The sequence below is a fragment of the Limanda limanda genome, chromosome 14, assembly GCF_963576545.1.
Source record: "Limanda limanda chromosome 14, fLimLim1.1, whole genome shotgun sequence".
Classification (NCBI taxonomy): domain Eukaryota; kingdom Metazoa; phylum Chordata; class Actinopteri; order Pleuronectiformes; family Pleuronectidae; genus Limanda; species Limanda limanda.
In genome coordinates, this window is record NC_083649.1 from 2,208,720 (window position 1) to 2,226,379 (window position 17,660).

The window sequence follows — 17,660 nt, forward strand, 5'->3', positions numbered from 1 at the left end:
GTGGAGTCTGCGTCCATTGTGACAAACAGTCTTTATGTTGTTGATGTGAACGAGATGAAAATGAGGTGAAACCACATCCTGAGTTTGGATCTAGAGTCCTTCATGTTACTGGAGACCCATGACTGGTTCACTTCATGACGCCTCATTGCTCCTGAATGACTAAGAGCTGCAGAATCGTCCATTTACTGCATGTTCGCAATTTCCAATTTCGAGGAAAGAGGCGACGCACAAGTAGAAATCATTTTTCACATCTAACAAGGAATCAGACTTTAAACATCCCAGCTTCACCTGTGACTGAATGAAGGCAACTCGACTTTAAACAATTTGAAACTCTATTTAAGCCATTCGGTTGAATCACTTTTACATTTTAAATAGTGTGACAGAATGGACGATCATTCATATGCAAATGTAAAACCATTTTAACAGTCAAACGGACTTCAGTCTTTTCATCTGCTCAGATCAGATTTCTGCACAGACTCAAACTCGTCTCTTCTTGATCTCCGCTTGTTTCTCTGCCGCCTCAGACACAGAATCACAGAGACCTAACTCCAGGACTCGTTCCTCACGGAGCTCAGAGATGCTCTGAATGCATCAGATCGCATCGGGCCGACGTGCTCGGACTCAAATGGAATCAAACAGGAGCGACTCGGGGTTGCAGTGAACTCGAGTGCCGTGGAGTTTCCCGTCTATTGAGATGAACGCAGCGTGGAGCGAGTTCAGCCCGGTGCTGCTGGCGGCTGATAAGCCACTCGCTCCGTGTGTGTAAGCTTCTTATCTGCTGTTTGATCAGTGTTGTCGGGCGTTGTCGCCACTGAATGTCACACACTTCCACGCCGCAGCGTTTGGCAGAAGCCGACTGAGCGACGAGGTGTCAGCGGCTGGCGGGCGACGTGGGCGAGTGTGAGCGAGCGAGCATCTATCACAGAGAGAGAGAGAGAAACGAGGGGAGGACGAGCTCTGCACCTCCGAGTGTCGAGTGCCAACACAATACTTTCACACTCAGTGAGCGACGTGAACTCTATCACACACGGAACTCCTCGAGTAGGACAGGATGGAGAGGTTCAGCTGCTCAGTTCAGGTAAATATACAGCAGCTGAATGAGGAGTCTGAAGAGAAACATGTGGAGGAGACTCGTGTTTATCCATTCATAGAAACGATTAAAAGCCTCTGTGCTCGACTTCTCTTCATTAAAATCCATAAACTACTCTCTGGGAAATCAGTGAAAGATTCAAAAACATGATGAAGTCATTGTTCGGCCCCTTTGTCCAAATCAGAGTTATTTCTGGGCCGATCTTTCCATTAAATTTTATAGAAAAACCTTCAGGGGTTTTCGTGTAATCTCTCTCATAAACACAAACTGTTCATTTATTGGTAAATTCACACATAGAAGTTGTTCTGTGATGCTTGTTATCTTCTTTTAACTCATAGTTTGGGTTTGGCCTCAAGCAGCAGAGGTTGGTGGAGAACAAATCTGAGCTAAAAGAAGTCTGTTTAGTTCTTGTGTAACCAACAGTCCAGTAAACAAACAACCTCATAGGCTCAATGATGCCTCAGGTTCTCAAGGTCCGACATGAAATATAATTAAAAGTTTATTAAACATGAAATCCTGCACATTAGAGCAGTAATTTCAAGGTGTGCATGGACCTGGCTCTTTACATAATGAAGCTGTCGTCCTGAAAGTTCAAAACCACCGTCACAAAGTTTCAGAACCAAAGCATCAATGATGTCTTTGTATTCTGTCTTATTACCATTTCTCTAAGATGGAACCCTGGTGTCCACATACTTTTGGCCGTATGCAGCTCATCATGGATTATTTAGAATGTTCTAATATGTCTGAATATTTAAAGGAGATGATTTGTGTCTTTAGGACGATATCCATCATAAACACTGGGCTTGTCAAGTATATTCTTGGTAGCCGAGAGGTCGCTGTGTGGTTGTAGAAGTTGATGGTGAAGGAAAGGAACCCGGACCCAGTACTTACAAGTATAATAATGTTTATTACACAGAAGTTTCAGAGGTCAGGACGAGCTCTAGAACTCGGAGGAAACACCCAGGACCAAATGGTGAAGTCTGACCAGCTGTGGTCTCACACACATTATATAGAGAGGTAAGTTCCACCCACCTAAGGCCTCCTAATCAGGACGTGTTTTCTTACATGAAGATGAAAATGCAATGGTCAAGGATCTTCCCTTCACCTCCATCCATTTGCTGGTCAGAGGTCATTCCCTAGGTCAAAGGTTCTTTCCACAGAAGGAAAGACCTGCTTGAATAAACAGCTGAAGGACTCTCTGAGAATGTCTGAGAGTCACGAAAATAAGCATCATAAACATCAGCCTGTCATTCTATTTAAACACATGCTAAAATCATTTACTCTAGTGAATACACGACACTTGTCAGGACCAGTTCACCTGAGTCTGGTTCTAATGAGATCCTGGTTCAGGTTGAGTCAGAGTAAAGTTTAGTTTCCACAGTGAGAGGAAGTCAGTGTCGTGTCCTCACATGAACAGCTCCTCTCCATTCATCCTAACAAAAGCTTTGGAGTCGTGTCACACATCTCCTAGCAACCCCCCCCCCCCCCGCCTGGAGTCATTACGGAGGCCGGGTGAAGAATCTGCTCTAATTAAGAAAAGTCCACCATGACAACGGGCCGGCGCTCGCCACCAGTACAGCTGCCAATCAGAGCAGCCGCTCATTACCGGAGAGAAGCTGTGAAGTGAAACAAAGACGTGTTGAGGAGGTGAAGAGGAGCCGCGAGGTTAATTACTAAAGTGAAGATCACAGACTCTCAGTGAGAAACAAACGTGGATTCAATTAAGGAATAAATACAAAACATGTACAAAGATCTTACAAAACACATTCTGCATAAAGGGATAAATGATCGAGACACACAAGAGATTTAAAGTAACTGGTTGTAGTTGAACAAACAAGTAGTTATTGTAACTGTAATGTTAACAATAAACGGATTTAAGTCATCAAAACTATATCAATTATTTATTTAGAGTTGTGACAGTAAATTGGAAAAAGAAAATGTCTTCAAGTCTTACGTTGATATTAAAGCCTTTAGCTCGAAATAGTATTGAGAGCATATATATTTATTATCTTTAATAATGAGTTTCATCACCATTCATCATATCTCCCAGAATTCCTCAGTTACAGTTTAGTGTGAACATTTCCTTTAGTCCTTGACGGAGATACAACTCTCTGTTATTTCACTTTTACACCCCAGATGTAGTTGGGATGGAGGGATGAAGAAGAGCGACTACAAGAGAAAGACGAACACGAGAGGAAGTCACGTCTGAATACTGGACGGTAAAGAGAGAAAGAGAGAAAAGGATTCTGAGTTCTAATAGAACCTGAGAAAATTACACCTACAGCCATTTTCTACCATTACCTTATTCTTCTGTGTAATAACGATTGACTTCTTTCCCTTCAGGTGATTCGAGAAAAAAACAACTTTTTTTTAAATGAGCTGCAGCAGGAAGACGTTTGAGCCGAAGACACAAACAAACGTCTGTGTGTCCACAGCGAAGAGACGACAGGATTGATCGCCCGCTGACTCCATTTGTCAGAAATCATTTTTCGTTACGTCCGTTATTTTTTCAGTCGTAGGATTGAAACCTTTTCAGAGGTTTGTCCTTTGTGCTCAGTCGCTGCCCGAAGCCACAAATTGATCCTGAAGACAAACGTTACCATGAAACCTCGAGTGACTTCGGTCGACCAGGATCCAAACATCATGACATTCTGAAATAAACTATTGCTTTGGATTATTAGAATAACTTTTCAGTCATAATTTTCAACGTGAGGTTCAAAGCTCATGGATGTTGGTCGCATCAAAAACAAAAGTTGACGTCACAGCTGATTATTTTTTTGCCACCGAAACATGGACCAGAAATCCAAGTGGGGCCTTCAACCACGAACTCTCTGAATATGACGTCGGTGTCACATGACCACTCTTCCTCCATCTCTTTCTCCATCTCTTCCTGTCTCTTCCTCCATCTCTTCCTGTCTCTTCCTCCATCTCTCCCTCCATCTCTTCCTCCATCTCTTCCTCCATCTCTTCCTCCATCTCTTTCTCCATCTCTTCCTGTCTCTTCCTCCATCTCTTCCTGTCTCTTCCTCCATCTCTCCCTCCATCTCTTCCTTCATCTCTTCCTCCATCTCTTCCTCCATCTCTTCCTCCATCTCTTCCTGTCTCTTACTCCATATCTTCCTCCATCTCTTCCTCCATCTATTCCTCCATATCTTCCTCCATCTCTTCCTGTCTCTTACTCCATCTCTTCCTGTCACTTCCTTCATCTCTTCTTCCATCTCTTCCTCCATCTCTTCCTCCATCTCTTCCTCCATTTCTCCCTCCATCTCTGCCTCCATCTCTTCCTCCATCTCTTCTTCCACCTACCTCTTCCTGTCTCTCCCTTCATCTCTTCCTCCATCTCTCCCTCCAACTCTTCCTCCATCTCTTCCTCCATCTCTCCCTTCATCTCTTCCTCCTTCTCTTCCTCCATCTTTTCCTCCATCTCTCCCTCCATCTCTTCCTCCATCTCTTCCTCCATCTCTTCCTCAATCTCTTCCTCCATCTCTTCCTCCATCTATTCCTCCATCTCTTCCTGTCTCTTCCTCCATCTCTTCCTCCATCTCTTCCTCCATCTCTTCCTCCATCTCTTCCTGTCTCATCATTACATTCTGATATAAACTATTGCTTTGGATTATTAGAATAACTTTTCAGTCATCATTTTCAACGTGAGGCTCATGGATGTTGGTCGCATCAAAAACAAAAGTTGACGTCACAGCAGATTATTTTTTTGCCAGCGAAACATGGACCAGAAATCCAAGTTGGGCCTTTAACCACAAACTCTCTGAAGGTCGACAACAGTAGAAGTCTCAAGGTTCAGATAATATGAATATGGAATATGGAATCTGATCGTCTCTATTATAATATCTGACCTTCACAGGGCGATGTCACCGATGACGTCATCACTACAAACAGTGGAACTCGGATTTGGGGATGTTTAGGTTTTGTTCTTGTACAACATAAATCTACACAAGTCACACAAAGAACACTTGATCGCACAAAGCACAGGCAGCGCTCTGGAACTCCTGAACATCACTAACTGCTCTCACCCACATATTACACAACTCTGTCCCCTCAGACTAACACACACACACAGACACACACAGACACACACTTAGCATCCAGAGATAATACAGACAATGGAGGTAGTGATGAAACAGCAGCAGCTCCTGTGGGAAGAATAGAAGGAGACTATTGTGCACTCAGTGAAGCATCGTGTGTACTCAGGGTCAGACACACACACACACACACACACACACACACACACTCCTCTCAGTAACTCACTGCACAATCTCCAGCGGCCTCATTACCAATATCATATAAATACATAGCCTGGGACCTTGATTTGTTCAATAATTCAGCTTCTGCTGCGCCGCCTAAGGCAAGTCTGGAGGAAGGTGTTAGTACAGAGCGGAGAACACAAATCCTCCGTGTGCGTGTGTGTGTGTGTGCGTGTGTGTGTGTGTGTGTGTGTGTGAGTAATAGAGTTGAGCAATCAGATGAATACATCAGGATTCGCCGCTGGACTTAATCCAACGCTGAGTAAAATTCCCTTGATTACTTGATTTATAAAGTCAAAGAACTTCACTGCGATGAGCCTCAGAAACACATGGTAATATTCCATGATATTCATACAGAGCTTTTTAATAACTTGCAGAAACAGATGTAAACACCCTAACAGGAAATACATTATGTAGGAACATTGAGACGTGTATATTAAACAGCTCTGAGCCCATAAATACACAAATAGATGTGCAACTACGAGAAGAGGGAGGAGTTCTCAGATCCAAATACATGAGGCTGATGGAAAGTGAAGGCTCCGTGAAGCCAGGTGACATCTAGATAATGAAAATAACAACATACGATGCATTAATATGATCTCATATGAAGGGAGAATCAATCAATCAATCAATCAATCAAACTTTATTTGTATAGCCCACATTCACAAATCACAATTCGTCTCATAGGGCTTTAACATGGTGTGAATAAACTGTGTTTACGTAAAATGTAAATAAAAATTCAAGAAATCAGAATTCAGCATCAGAAATGATGCAGAAAGCTTGATTTAGGTTTATATTGTTAAGTTATATTTACAAGTTATGTGGGAAATATAAAACGAATTATAACAATAACAGAGAAGAAGTATAGTGACTACCATTGCATTTTAATCCGAAGTTATCTATAAAGCTCGGTCGCCTCTGGTTCAGTTTGTAAATTCCCTAAATCAAACTTTAAGAAACATTCACCAGTTTCTGTGGGAAGGAGAACACCACAAAAAACAAATCTCACGCATCATCACCTTGTAAAATGGAGCAAATCTCATGTTTATGAATCAACTTTTCACCATAACTCAACTCTTTTTGCTCTGGTTTGGTCTCCACCACCAGCTGTGTGAGGAGAAAACACAGAGAAAAGACCCAAAGGTAGAAAGTAAAACTTAAACCAAAGATTCTTACTCAGAGATGATTCAGTAAAACGTCAATAACCAGAGAGAGAGAGAAGTCAGGTCCAACAAATCCAAGAGCAGATCAGAGTCCAGAGAATAATGTATAACGTTAAAAACTCAAATATTCGTCTGGATCGGTCGGAACTCGCCAGGCTGGGACGAGTCAAGAATCATGAATACCAAAAACACAAAGTAACTTCGTACAAGAGGAAGAAACACGACAAACAAAGTAGGAGTGAAGTGTTTTGTGTAGTTGAACCACAGTTACACAAAGATTTGTTGTGATAATATATTATTAATGAAGCTAAGTTGAGAAAAGCTCAACTTTTTAGACACTTTCTCACCCGAACTAGCCAATCAAAGCTCGTTAACACAAATACATAAGTCCTTATTAAGTCGAACTTCAAACGTGAAAATGATTCTGGAGAAATCGACCTTTGACCTGTGAAACTCGCTCTGTATTCACATGTGTTTGAAAGCAACATGTCTGTGTTAGTCTGGTGTGTCAGGAATCAGCTGAAGAAGAGGAGGAGGAGGAGGAGGAGGAGGAGGAGGTTGAGGAGGAGGAGGAGCAGGAGGAAGAGGAGGAGGAGGAGGAGGAGCAGGAGGAAGAGGTGAAGGAGGAGGAGGAGGGAAGAAAAGTGTAAGACAGAAAAAGATGAAGAGACTCAAGATCCTGCCAAAGGTGGTCACTTAATTTTAGCATCTGCACTTTAGCGTTTAGTGTTTAATCAGGAAACAGAACCTGTTTGTGTGTGTGTGTGTGTGTGTGTGTCTGTGTGTCTGTGTGTGTGTGTGTGTGTGTGTGTGTGTCTGTGTGTCTGTGTGTGTGTGTGTGTGTGTCTGTGTGTCTGTGTGTGTGTGTGTGTGTGTCTGTGTGTCTGTGTGTTTGTGTATCTGGGTGAATTTGAAGTTGTACAGTGTTTAGAAGCACTTGTGAATAATTCATAATCCTGTAGGGACGGCAGCATCATCATCAGATGAATATGAAGCTCAGCTCGTTCTTCACCTCCTCAGCTCCTCGTCATGTGACTGTTCTACGACTCAGCACCAACACAAAGGGGGCGGGGGGTTTACAGTGACCTATGACCTAGTGAGCTAATCACTGTGAGTCCAAATGAACATCTGTAGCACGTCTGGAGAAATTCCCTCGAGGACTTCCGGAGATATCACGTTAACAAGAAGAAGAAGAAAGGTGTGAGGTGACATTTGACCTTTGACCTTCATCCACAGTTATTTTGGTTACGTAAAATAATTATTTTTCATAAACACGAGTGACGCAGCCCCCCCCCCCCCCCATGATGCTTCAGGAGACGTGGAGATTAAAAGACGCAGAAATCCTTCACGTCCGTTTCTCCTTCAGGCAGGTTCATCACTCGGCTGTTCTGTCCACTCGCTGCCCCCCCCCCCCGGCCTCTCCTCACTTCCTCCCTCGCTCCTTCGCTTTCACTCGTCACCATCAGAACTCGCCCTCTTCTCCTCTTCTCCTCTTCTCCTCCTCCTCTTCTCCTCCTCTTCTCCTTTTCTCCTCTTTCCTCTGGATTCATCCTGACTCCATCGCTCCTCTCTCGTCTCTTTCTCCTCGTAACTGTCGTCCCTCCATCTCTTCCTCTCTCTGTTTTCCTCGTCTTCCTCACTTCCTGTCTCTTCCTCCATCTCTTCCTCCATCCCTTCCTCCATCTCTTCCTCCATCTCTTCCTCCATCTCTTCCTCCTTTCCCTCACGTTCTCTCACCCGTCTTCTCCCTCTCTAATTTGCTTCTCCTCCCTTTCTGTCTCTCTTTGTTTCTCTCCGTCCTTCGCCGCCCTCCCTCCTTGTAATCTCCTCTGCCCCCCCCTCGTCTCCCACACCTTCTCCCCCCCCTCCCTTTCCGACTCGCCCACGGGGAAGAGAGAGAGAGTTAGAGATGGACAGTAAATCCCTCGCCGACCTCCCTCTGCGTTTCACTTTTCTAATCTAGTCACAAAAGGAAGGAGGCGCTGAGCTGGTGCATTGTGGGAAAAGGTCAATCTGCTAACTAACCACCCCCCCCCCACCCCCCCGCTCGTCCCTCGCCGCTCTGTAACAACCCGTCGTGTCATTGCTCCCGTGTCTGGAGGTCACAGCAAGGCCGCACAAGTTCTGGGTAGAAATTAATTGGCGGCGCGGCGCATATGGGTTATTATCATAAGGCCTCATGGGAGGAACCACCCCCCCCAGCATTACTCTGTGGGAAGCGACAGGAAGCGTTTTAAAACACCAACTGGTTTGGATGAGGAGAAGAGGAGAAGAGGAGAAGAGGAGGGGAGGAACAGGAGGAGAAGTACAGGAGAAGAAATGGAGGAGAAGAGGAGGAGAAGAAGAGAAGAAGAGGAAGAGGAGGAGAAGAGGAGGAGGAGAAGAAGAGGAGAAGAACAGGAGTAGAAGAGGAGAAGAAGAGGAGGAGAAGAACAGGAGGAGAAGAGGAGAAGAAGAGGAGGAGAAGAGGAGGAGAAGAGGAGGAGGAGGAAAGGAACAGAAGGAGAAGTACAGGAGAAGAGGTACAGGAGGAGAAGGAGAAGAACAAGAGGAGAAGAGGAGAAGAGGAGAAGAGGAGAAGAAAAGAGGAGGAGAAGAGGAGGAGAAGAGGAGGAGAAGAGGAGAAGAGGAGGATAACAGGAGGATAAGAGGAGGAGGAGGAGAGGAAGAGGAGGAGAACAGGAGGAGGAGAGAAAGAGGAGAAGAGGAGGAGGAGGAGAAGAGGAGGAGGAGAAGAAGAGGAGGAGAAGAGGAGAAGAAGAGAGGAGGAGAACAGGAGGAGAAGGAGAAGAACAAGAGGAGAAGAGGAGAAGAGGAGAAGAGGAGGAGGAGATGTAGGGGAGGAGAACAGGAGAAGAAGAGGAGGAGGAGAACAGGAGAAGAAGAGGAGGAGGAGAACAGGAGAAGAAGAGGAGGAGAAGAGGAGGAGGAGAAGAAGTGAAGAAGAGGAAGAGGTGGGACGAGAACGATGAAGACGAGTGTCCTTTATTCTCAAAGCCTCTTCAGTCTCTCTCACCTTCTTTCTTTCTCCTGCGTTTACAGAACGTTTCTGAAAAGTCTGAATCCAGTTTCATCCTGAGAATTATCACGTGTTTGAGTTTCTGTTTCTCTGCTGCTCTGGAAAATATGAAAATTGAAAAGTGTTGATCTGAGAACTTTTAAATCTTCATATCAGAGCATCCGACTCTGGAACCTTCACGACTTAGTCTCAGCACAACAGGTATCATGTGTTTAATCCTCCTGAGAACAAGTCAGATGGAAAAACACAAATCAGCTCAGAGTGAAACTCCTCCGCTGCTGAATCACGATTCTCTCTCTCTTTTCACTTAATTAATATTCAGGCAACGATCGTTTACAAATGAAACAACTGAATTATTTTTGCTTTTAGATTGAAATAGTTTATCGTTGTCTGTGACTCACACATATGCGTCTTTGTTTCGCCCCCCCCCCTTCTGTCTCTCTTCCTTCATACTTCATTCTCCTCTCTCTTTTACTTTTCCATTCTTCCCTCGCTCCTCTTCCCTCTCTCGTCCTCAGCCTCTCGCTCCCTCTCTTCTTGTATTACTGGTATTGTTCCTCTTCCTCTTCCTCCTCCTCCTCCTCTTCCTCCTCCTTCTCCTCCTCCTCGTCCTCCTTCCTCCTCCTCCTCTTCCTCTTCCTCCTCCTCTTCTTTCTCTTTCTCCTCTTCCTCCTCTTCCTCCTACTCTTCTCCCTCCTCCTCCTCTTCCTTTTCCTCTTCCTCCTCCTCCTCCTCCTCCTCCTCCTCCTCCTCCTCCTCCTCCTCCTCCTCCTCCTCCTCCTCCTCCTCCTACTACTCGTTGTCGTCGTACTCCTCTTCCTCCTCCTCTTTTTCCTCCTCCTCCTCCTCCTTGTCCACCTCTTCCTCCTCCTCTTCTTCTCCTAATGTTCTTCTCCTCCTGTTCTTCTCCTCTTCCTCCTCCTTCTCCTCCTCCTCCTACTCCTGCTCCTCCTCCCACCTCTGCTTCTCCTCCTCCACACATTTCAATCTCGTTTGTTTTCTCCTCCCTCCTTCGCTCGGCCCACTTCTTCCCTTATCTCCCCACTTCACTCGTCTGCATCTCTGCATCTTCTCATTGTGAGGATTTCAAATTTTTAACTATACTTTGTGCTGACAGAATCATTTCAAATTATATTTGTACTCTTAGCAATAAAGAGATGGGAAGTATTTTTAGTTAGATATTAGGCCTTCATACAGATTATTAGCAATAACCTTTTGATTCTCAGAATGTTCACTCTTGAAACTAGCTGCTGTTATTGTTGGTCAGTCTCACAGCTGTCTGATAAAGTTCTGGAGGTCTGACAGAGCGACTCTGTTGACTTCATTCTGTTTCGTTGCTTTGGTTTCGAGGATCCCAATGTTTACAGTCAGGATTGTTTTGATGAAGCAGAAAACACAATAATCTTTTCTCCAATTGTAAACACCTTTTGCCCGTCACGGCATCTGCTGGGTCAAGGCCTTTCATGAAGTAAACAGGTTGCCGAGCAACTATAGCTTCCGTATTCCAAAAGCCAGGAGGATGGATTACGCCTGCGCACTTCCGAGGAGGAGGAACGAAGAACTGCTGTTATAAAATAGACAGGCGCCAGATGTTCAGCGCTCTGATACAACTAATGTACTGGAAGCCCATTGCTTTGCTGTGACCTGTTCATTGTCTCCTAAATAAATACTTTGATTGAACAACTGAATTCAGCTCTTCTTCTCTTAAAGGATAAACGAACACGCTTTCACATCATCCAGCTCCCGTCCTGTCGCCGCTCGCTGCTCCTTCTCTCCACAATCCATCCGGCTGTAAAACCACTCGTCCATCTCCTGACCATCACACCATCAGAAACTAAACTGGGATTTCATGAAGATAAACCTCTCTCTCCTTCCTGCTCCTCCTCCTCCTCCTCTCCTTCCTGCTCCTTCTCCTTCTCCTTCTCCCTGACCTGCTTTCATCCACGTGTTTCTCCCTCGGGAGGAAAGCAAGACGCCGATGTTGCCCGACATTTAAAAAACTGGGTCTTTATTTTGTCGGTTACTTTTTTTTAATCAGGCACTTTTTGGCTTCAACACTCGATTAACTTCAGCTCTTCTTTTACTCATCCATCCATCCTGTGTTTCTTGTCCTTCATGAGACTATCTGGGTCGAACCAGGTCTGTCCTCTTAGCGTTTTTAAAAATACATCAGTTTCAAGCAGGTTCTGGATCAGGTCCCAGCTTCCGTACTCTCTGTCAAAATCCAAATATTCCTCCTCAATATGTGAATGAAGTGAAAAGTACACAACCTCCCTGATATTAAGTGTTAAAAAACAACCACATCTCAAATCTGGAGATTTGGCAAGTCAGAGCGATTTGGTTTTTATAATAAAATGAAGTTTATGAAGCAGATATAGTTTTTTGGAGGTAAGGATGTCTTTTAAGCTGAAAGTCTGAACCGAGCTTCTTGAGTTTGTTCCGTTGTTTCATTAAATCTTGTTCGATTTGGTTTCACATTGTAATTTGCCCCCCCGCAGGTTTTTGGTTCAGCTTTTTTAATCCAAATGAAAATTAACAAATTCTGTCCTGGTGGAACTGCCTGAGTTGCAAAACTAATATGTAAATGAATCTGTGACTTCACTGCAGAAAGAGTTCTGGGTTTGTTTCATGTTTTTTTTCCTCTCTTGAGTTGTATGAGATTCTGACAGAAGCTTTGTGTGTTTGTCTCTTCGTGCTTCACATTCTCAGACGTTTCCAGGCAGAAGAGATGTCACAGGAACCTGTTTCCTTCAGGCACCTGGGGAATAACAATCCTCAGCTTCCTACCTCAACCTCGTGCAGCAGCTTGTCGGCAGCTCGTGTTGTGTGGCGTCGGATCGTGTGTGTGTCAGCTGATCAGTGACCTCGGGCCGACATGCGACCTGTCAGTCACAGTCTAGTCTTTTAAAAAGGTCTGGCTTCCTCCCAGCTGTTTCCCTTTCTCTCCCTCGCTCCCGTCTTCTTCACACAAACGCCACCGATGTTCTTTGTTCTCTTTTCACTTTCTCTTGCTTCAGGATCATTATCATGCTGACGCCACAGTCACACGAGTGTAACCGTCAGCGACAGCTTCTCCGGAAGTGACTGCTCAGCCCTCAGTGTTAAAAAAATACATATTCACTGCTTTCAAGAAAAGTCTGGAAACTGATGAAATACCAAGAAGCTTCTTGGTGGAAAACAAAGAATCAACTTCCTGTGAGAATGAAGCTTAAATTAAATAAAGAAGCGTTCTCATGTGAAAACTTTGACTCAAACTTCAACATACATCCACACATGTCGGCTGAATATTAAATGCACAAGTTGAAGAAGTGTTTTCATCCCAAGGGAGAATCATTTTACAGGTTTTTGGGAAAATAAACATCTAAAGAGACGTGAGAGTATTTTCAGGTCTGTCGCAGCATGTGTGCAGCAGGAAACACATTAATAGTTCTGGATATGAATGTAAATGGAAGTTTGAATCAAGTTTTTTGTCGGAATGACCCAGATTTGCTTTTGTGTGAGAGATATAATCGCAGTATTTTTTTTTAATTGAGTCTCTCAGATAGAAGAACAACTTCCAGGTTTAAAGAAAACGACCAATCAGAGCTCAAGTCCTTCAGATTGTCCACCATAGATATATATAAGGCTAGATGTCTCGGCCAATGGAGTCGGACGTCCGCACGTGGCGGCCATCTTGCCACAGTCAGCTCGCTCACCCATAACATTGTGTTGAAGTGGTACGTACTTTTTAAATAACCATAACTTGCTCAATTTTCAACAGATTTTCAAACGGTTTGGTTTGTTATAAACGTCAGAGATGTAGTTATGACACTGAATACTTATGAATAATTTATGCAGTGTCATAACTCAGTGGCTGGACAGTCCAGTTTCAGTCTGTCTCTGTGTCCCTCTCTCTCTCTCTCTCTCGCTCCTCCTTTCTCACTTGGTCTTTCCTCTCACAAAACGGCTTAAAATGCCCCAGACAATATTTTTAAATATAATAAAAGGTTGCTCCGGTTGAGGGAGTCAATTTCTCCTCTATTTTATTCATTGTTTTTTCAAAAATCCTGATTAAAAAGGTTTCAATCCTGGAACCTGAACCTGGTGTGAACCTGCTCATAGCTGGAGCAGACAGAACTTACAGATGAAGTTACACTTTAAAGACCCTTTTGCACACACACAAACAAACACACACGCCAACACACACACACTCTCTCTGTCCTGCTGCCAGAAACTTTCACCAGACAACCAAAACCAGATTAGTTCACCGGTGAAAATCCAATAAATCCTTCTTCCTTCCTGGCATCAGATAAAAATGTGTCTCTGACAAACAGAAGAAAAACTTCCTGTACAGTTAAATAAAAGACGTGAACTCCCTCAGACGCTGTACAATGACACACACACACAACACAACCAACATGCACACACAGAGAGACGCACACTTACCTCAGTGTATGAGTGTGCTGATGCAGAGTTTCTGAGCGGCTCCGGGGGGGATTCCTCTGACCACCTGAGAGAAGAAGGAGGAGAAACACAGGGTCAGCATGTGAGGGACGACTCTTCTCTCAGCTGATCATCTCCTCCTGGGCCCACATCATTATTTCCCAGGTTTCCCAGGTTTCTCCAATTAGGGATTGCTGATGTGGGATCACACATCTCCTACAGTCATCGCTTTCTTTACGAAGAGAAGAGGCCGAGCCGCGAAGCGCCGAGGGAGCGGATCAGCAGAATCCTCCCGAACAGACCCCTCACACGAGAAGTTAGTCCGAGCTCAGGAGACGCTTCCAGTCTCCGAGCGCTCGTTCAGACTTCTGCTGCTGTGTGGACTTCTCCTCTGTTTTCATGTTAAATCACCGGCCGGCGTTTAGCAGCGTTTGCAGCCGACGGCTAAATATTAAAAAAAGTGACATCACAGAGCTTTATTTACCAATAAGCACTTTATGAGGTAAACTCCTGTTGTGGTTTCACTGGTTCTAAGCGACGGGATGGAGGGAAACAGGAAATGTGAGGAGCTGGAGGAACAGAGCAACAGGTTCTCTGGTGAGTTCAGTTCTGTCGACACCAGAGAAAAGAGAATAAGTGACTTAATAACTCGGACGAAGCTTTGATCTTAATTCTGTGAGAACAGCTTCTTATATCATGAGTTCAGCTCTTTCCTGACTTCACACAACTTCACTCAACTTTGTTTTGCCCCAAATTAAAAACCAGAATCACATTTACTTCATGTTTTCAGTCCTCAGTGCTCAAACTAGATGTAAACATGTAAACATCCGCTGCCATAAAGCAGTGTGTAATGACGCCCGGTGGGATCCGGCCCCCCCCCACGAGGCACCGGACCCTCGACCGGAGCCAGAAGACGATCGATGGATCGACGTCCTGTTGAAACTCCATCAGACGTATCATGCTACAGCTGAGAATTCACCTGTAGAGCTGATGCAGATCCATGCAGCAGAAATAATGAGTCTTTCTGACAGGTTGGGTTATTTAATTCCTTTAAAAATCCACTTTAATTACATCCACCAAGGAGCCCCCCCCCCCCCCCCCCCACTTGTGTGTTTGTTTGCAGGATTATGTAAAAACTTCTGAAGGTATTTCCATGAAACTTAGAGAAAGGATGAGAATTGGGTCAAGAAAAAAACTTGTTAAAATTTGTTTTTGAGGCCTTAAACAAAATCTCCTGGATCTGGGTTCCAGCTCTGATCTCAACTACTGGGTGTGTTCACAGCCACGGCATCATCTGGTTCCATGTTCTCCTGGTTCCATGTTCTCCTGGTTCCAGGTTCTCATCCTTACATCGACTCTTCACTAAAACTCAAAGCTTTTCTCCGTCTCTGCCTCCAAACTCTGGAACAGTCTCCTGCTCCAGATCAGTTCTTGTCCCACCTTTGAGGATTTAAATCTAAATTAAAGTCCCATCTTATTAATCGTATTTCTTTTCTCCTCGTCTTCTGTGTCTTCTTCTGTCGATTATGTAAAAACTTCTGAAGGTATTTCCATGAAACTTAGAGAAAGGATGAGAATTGGGTCAAGAAAAAAACTTGTTAAAATTTGTTTTTGAGGCCTTAAACAAAATCTCCTGGATTCTGGGTTCCAGCTCTGATCTCAACTACTGGGTGTGTTCACATCCACGGCAATCTCCTGGTTCCACGTTCTCCTGGTTCCACGTTCTCCTGGTTCCACGTTCTCCTGGTTCCTGGTTCCAGGTTCTCCTGGTTCCATGTTCTCATGGTTCCAGGTTCTCATCCTTACATCGACTCTTCACTAAAACTCAAAGCTTTTCTCCGTCTCTGCCTCCAAACTCTGGAACAGTCTCCTGCTCCAGATCAGTTCTTGTCCCACCTTTGAGGATTTAAATCTGAATTAAAGTCCCATCTTATTAAATCGTATTTCTTTTCTCCTCGTCTTCTTCTGTCAAATCCTTTTATATCAATGCCTGTGAAGCTCTTTAAATCAACTCAGGTAGTTCTTTATGTGACGTGACTTGACAAACACGCACGTGAATCTTCATGTATGTTCACTCGTGCCTGAATCACAATCCCTGGGTGGTTTTGTATTTTTTCCATCATCAAGCGTTGAAGAGACAAATAGAGTGCAAGCGGCAGTTCAGTGGTACGATGACACTAAAGCTGCCACAACATTTACCTTCAGTAAATCCAGTGTCAGCGAGTGCAGAGCCGTTATTGACACGGCGACACACCTTGATTGAGTCTTTAATGATCCGCCTTAAGGTCGGGGAATAAAAACACTGGCGAGGAGTTGGCGGCTCAGCGGAGACGAGCCACGCAGCAGATGGATGTTTAAAAAAAGTGGGCGAATCAGCAGCTTTTACTTAACGGCAACTCGTGAAAACACTTTGAGTCTCAGTGGGTGTGAACGGAGGCGAGCATGTGGATTCAGAAACTTTAAACTCTCTGCTCGTGAAAAAATGATGAGATGATGTAAAACACATTGTTCTGCTCGTGGCGTCCAGGTCTCTGTCGTATGGTTAATAAAGGTTTAGAACCAACTCCACAGAACAGAAACCACCAGTTCAGCCTTTTTACATTATTGTTCTAAAATGATTATTAACAAGTCTTTTATAACTTAGTAATTCTATGCTTCTGGATGTTCTATGCAACTTGAAACAGTTTGAACAGTATTAATATGATAAAAAAATACAGTAATTTCTAACCATTGCTGTTTTAATTGATATTAATAGTTGTTAATAACTGTTCATTTAAAACCTGGTCCCTGAGGTGGAAACACACACACTTCCTGGATCCGACTCCCTGGGAGAAGCACCTGCAGCCCTAATATCAAATATTCATAAGGAAAATCCACAAGTGTGTTTTACCTTCGTGTGAAACAGAATCTGCTCAGTGACTCTCTGACTTCCTGCTCGTTCAGAGGAAGGTTTCCTCACTTGGACTCTGAGAGTGAAAAGAAGCAGGAAGCAGAAGCGATAAAGTCACTGCTCGTTAAACAGGAACTTTCTCTCAGTCATTAGAGCAACAACGGCAGCTGCTGCCACTCGATGTCAGGACCTGCCACGTCTCACTCTCTCACTCGGAGCCTCAGCTCGTCGCCCACCACTTCTTTCATTTTGCTCCTTTCAGAAAAACAGCCTTCGCTCTCCGCATGCGTCTCGTGACCGAGCGCCGAGGATCAGCGTCGCCATCGTTCATCGTTTCTTTTCACGAAAACGAGTCCGTCACACAGGCCGCCGCCCACTCAGAGCCGGGCTGTGAGTTAACGAGCGGGTCGGAGCAGGTTAATGAAGGGTGACACCTATCTGCTGAGGGCTGAAATTAAAAAACTCCAATCCTCCGTCCCAGGGAAGGTTCTTTGGACGCTGACCCCCCCCAGATGCTGTTTTTCCTGTTAGTGCTGTTTTGTGTTTGTGCCATCACACATGATCACGCAGCGCCGAGCGGCTGCTGTGAGAGTGACGTGTGGGGGGGGTTTGTAGGCCGCCGTCAGCCCGCGGCCTCCTCCTGCACACGACTTCATTTCCAGCGCTTCATGCAGAGAAGAGGAAATAACCCAGTTAGAGCCGGAGACGCTCAGAATAATCACAGACGGACGTGTTTATTGGAGTTTTTACGGCTTTTACAAGTGATCCAATGGTTGTTTATCAGTTTAAAAGCGTCACCGCCTTGAGATGATTTATT

At 44.5% G+C, this 17,660-nt stretch overlaps 1 protein-coding gene across 1 annotated transcript in view; it reads right to left on the reverse strand.

Moving 5' to 3' along the window:
- Positions 1 to 8,084: 8,084 nt before the first annotated feature.
- Positions 8,085 to 17,660, reverse strand: part of LOC133019633 (large ribosomal subunit protein uL22m-like) — a 274,149-nt gene continuing 264,573 nt past the window's right edge. The window contains exon 6 of the mRNA XM_061086179.1: positions 8,085 to 8,096. The gene's annotated coding sequence lies outside the window, so the exon portion shown is untranslated. The remainder of the gene's footprint in view (positions 8,097 to 17,660) is intronic.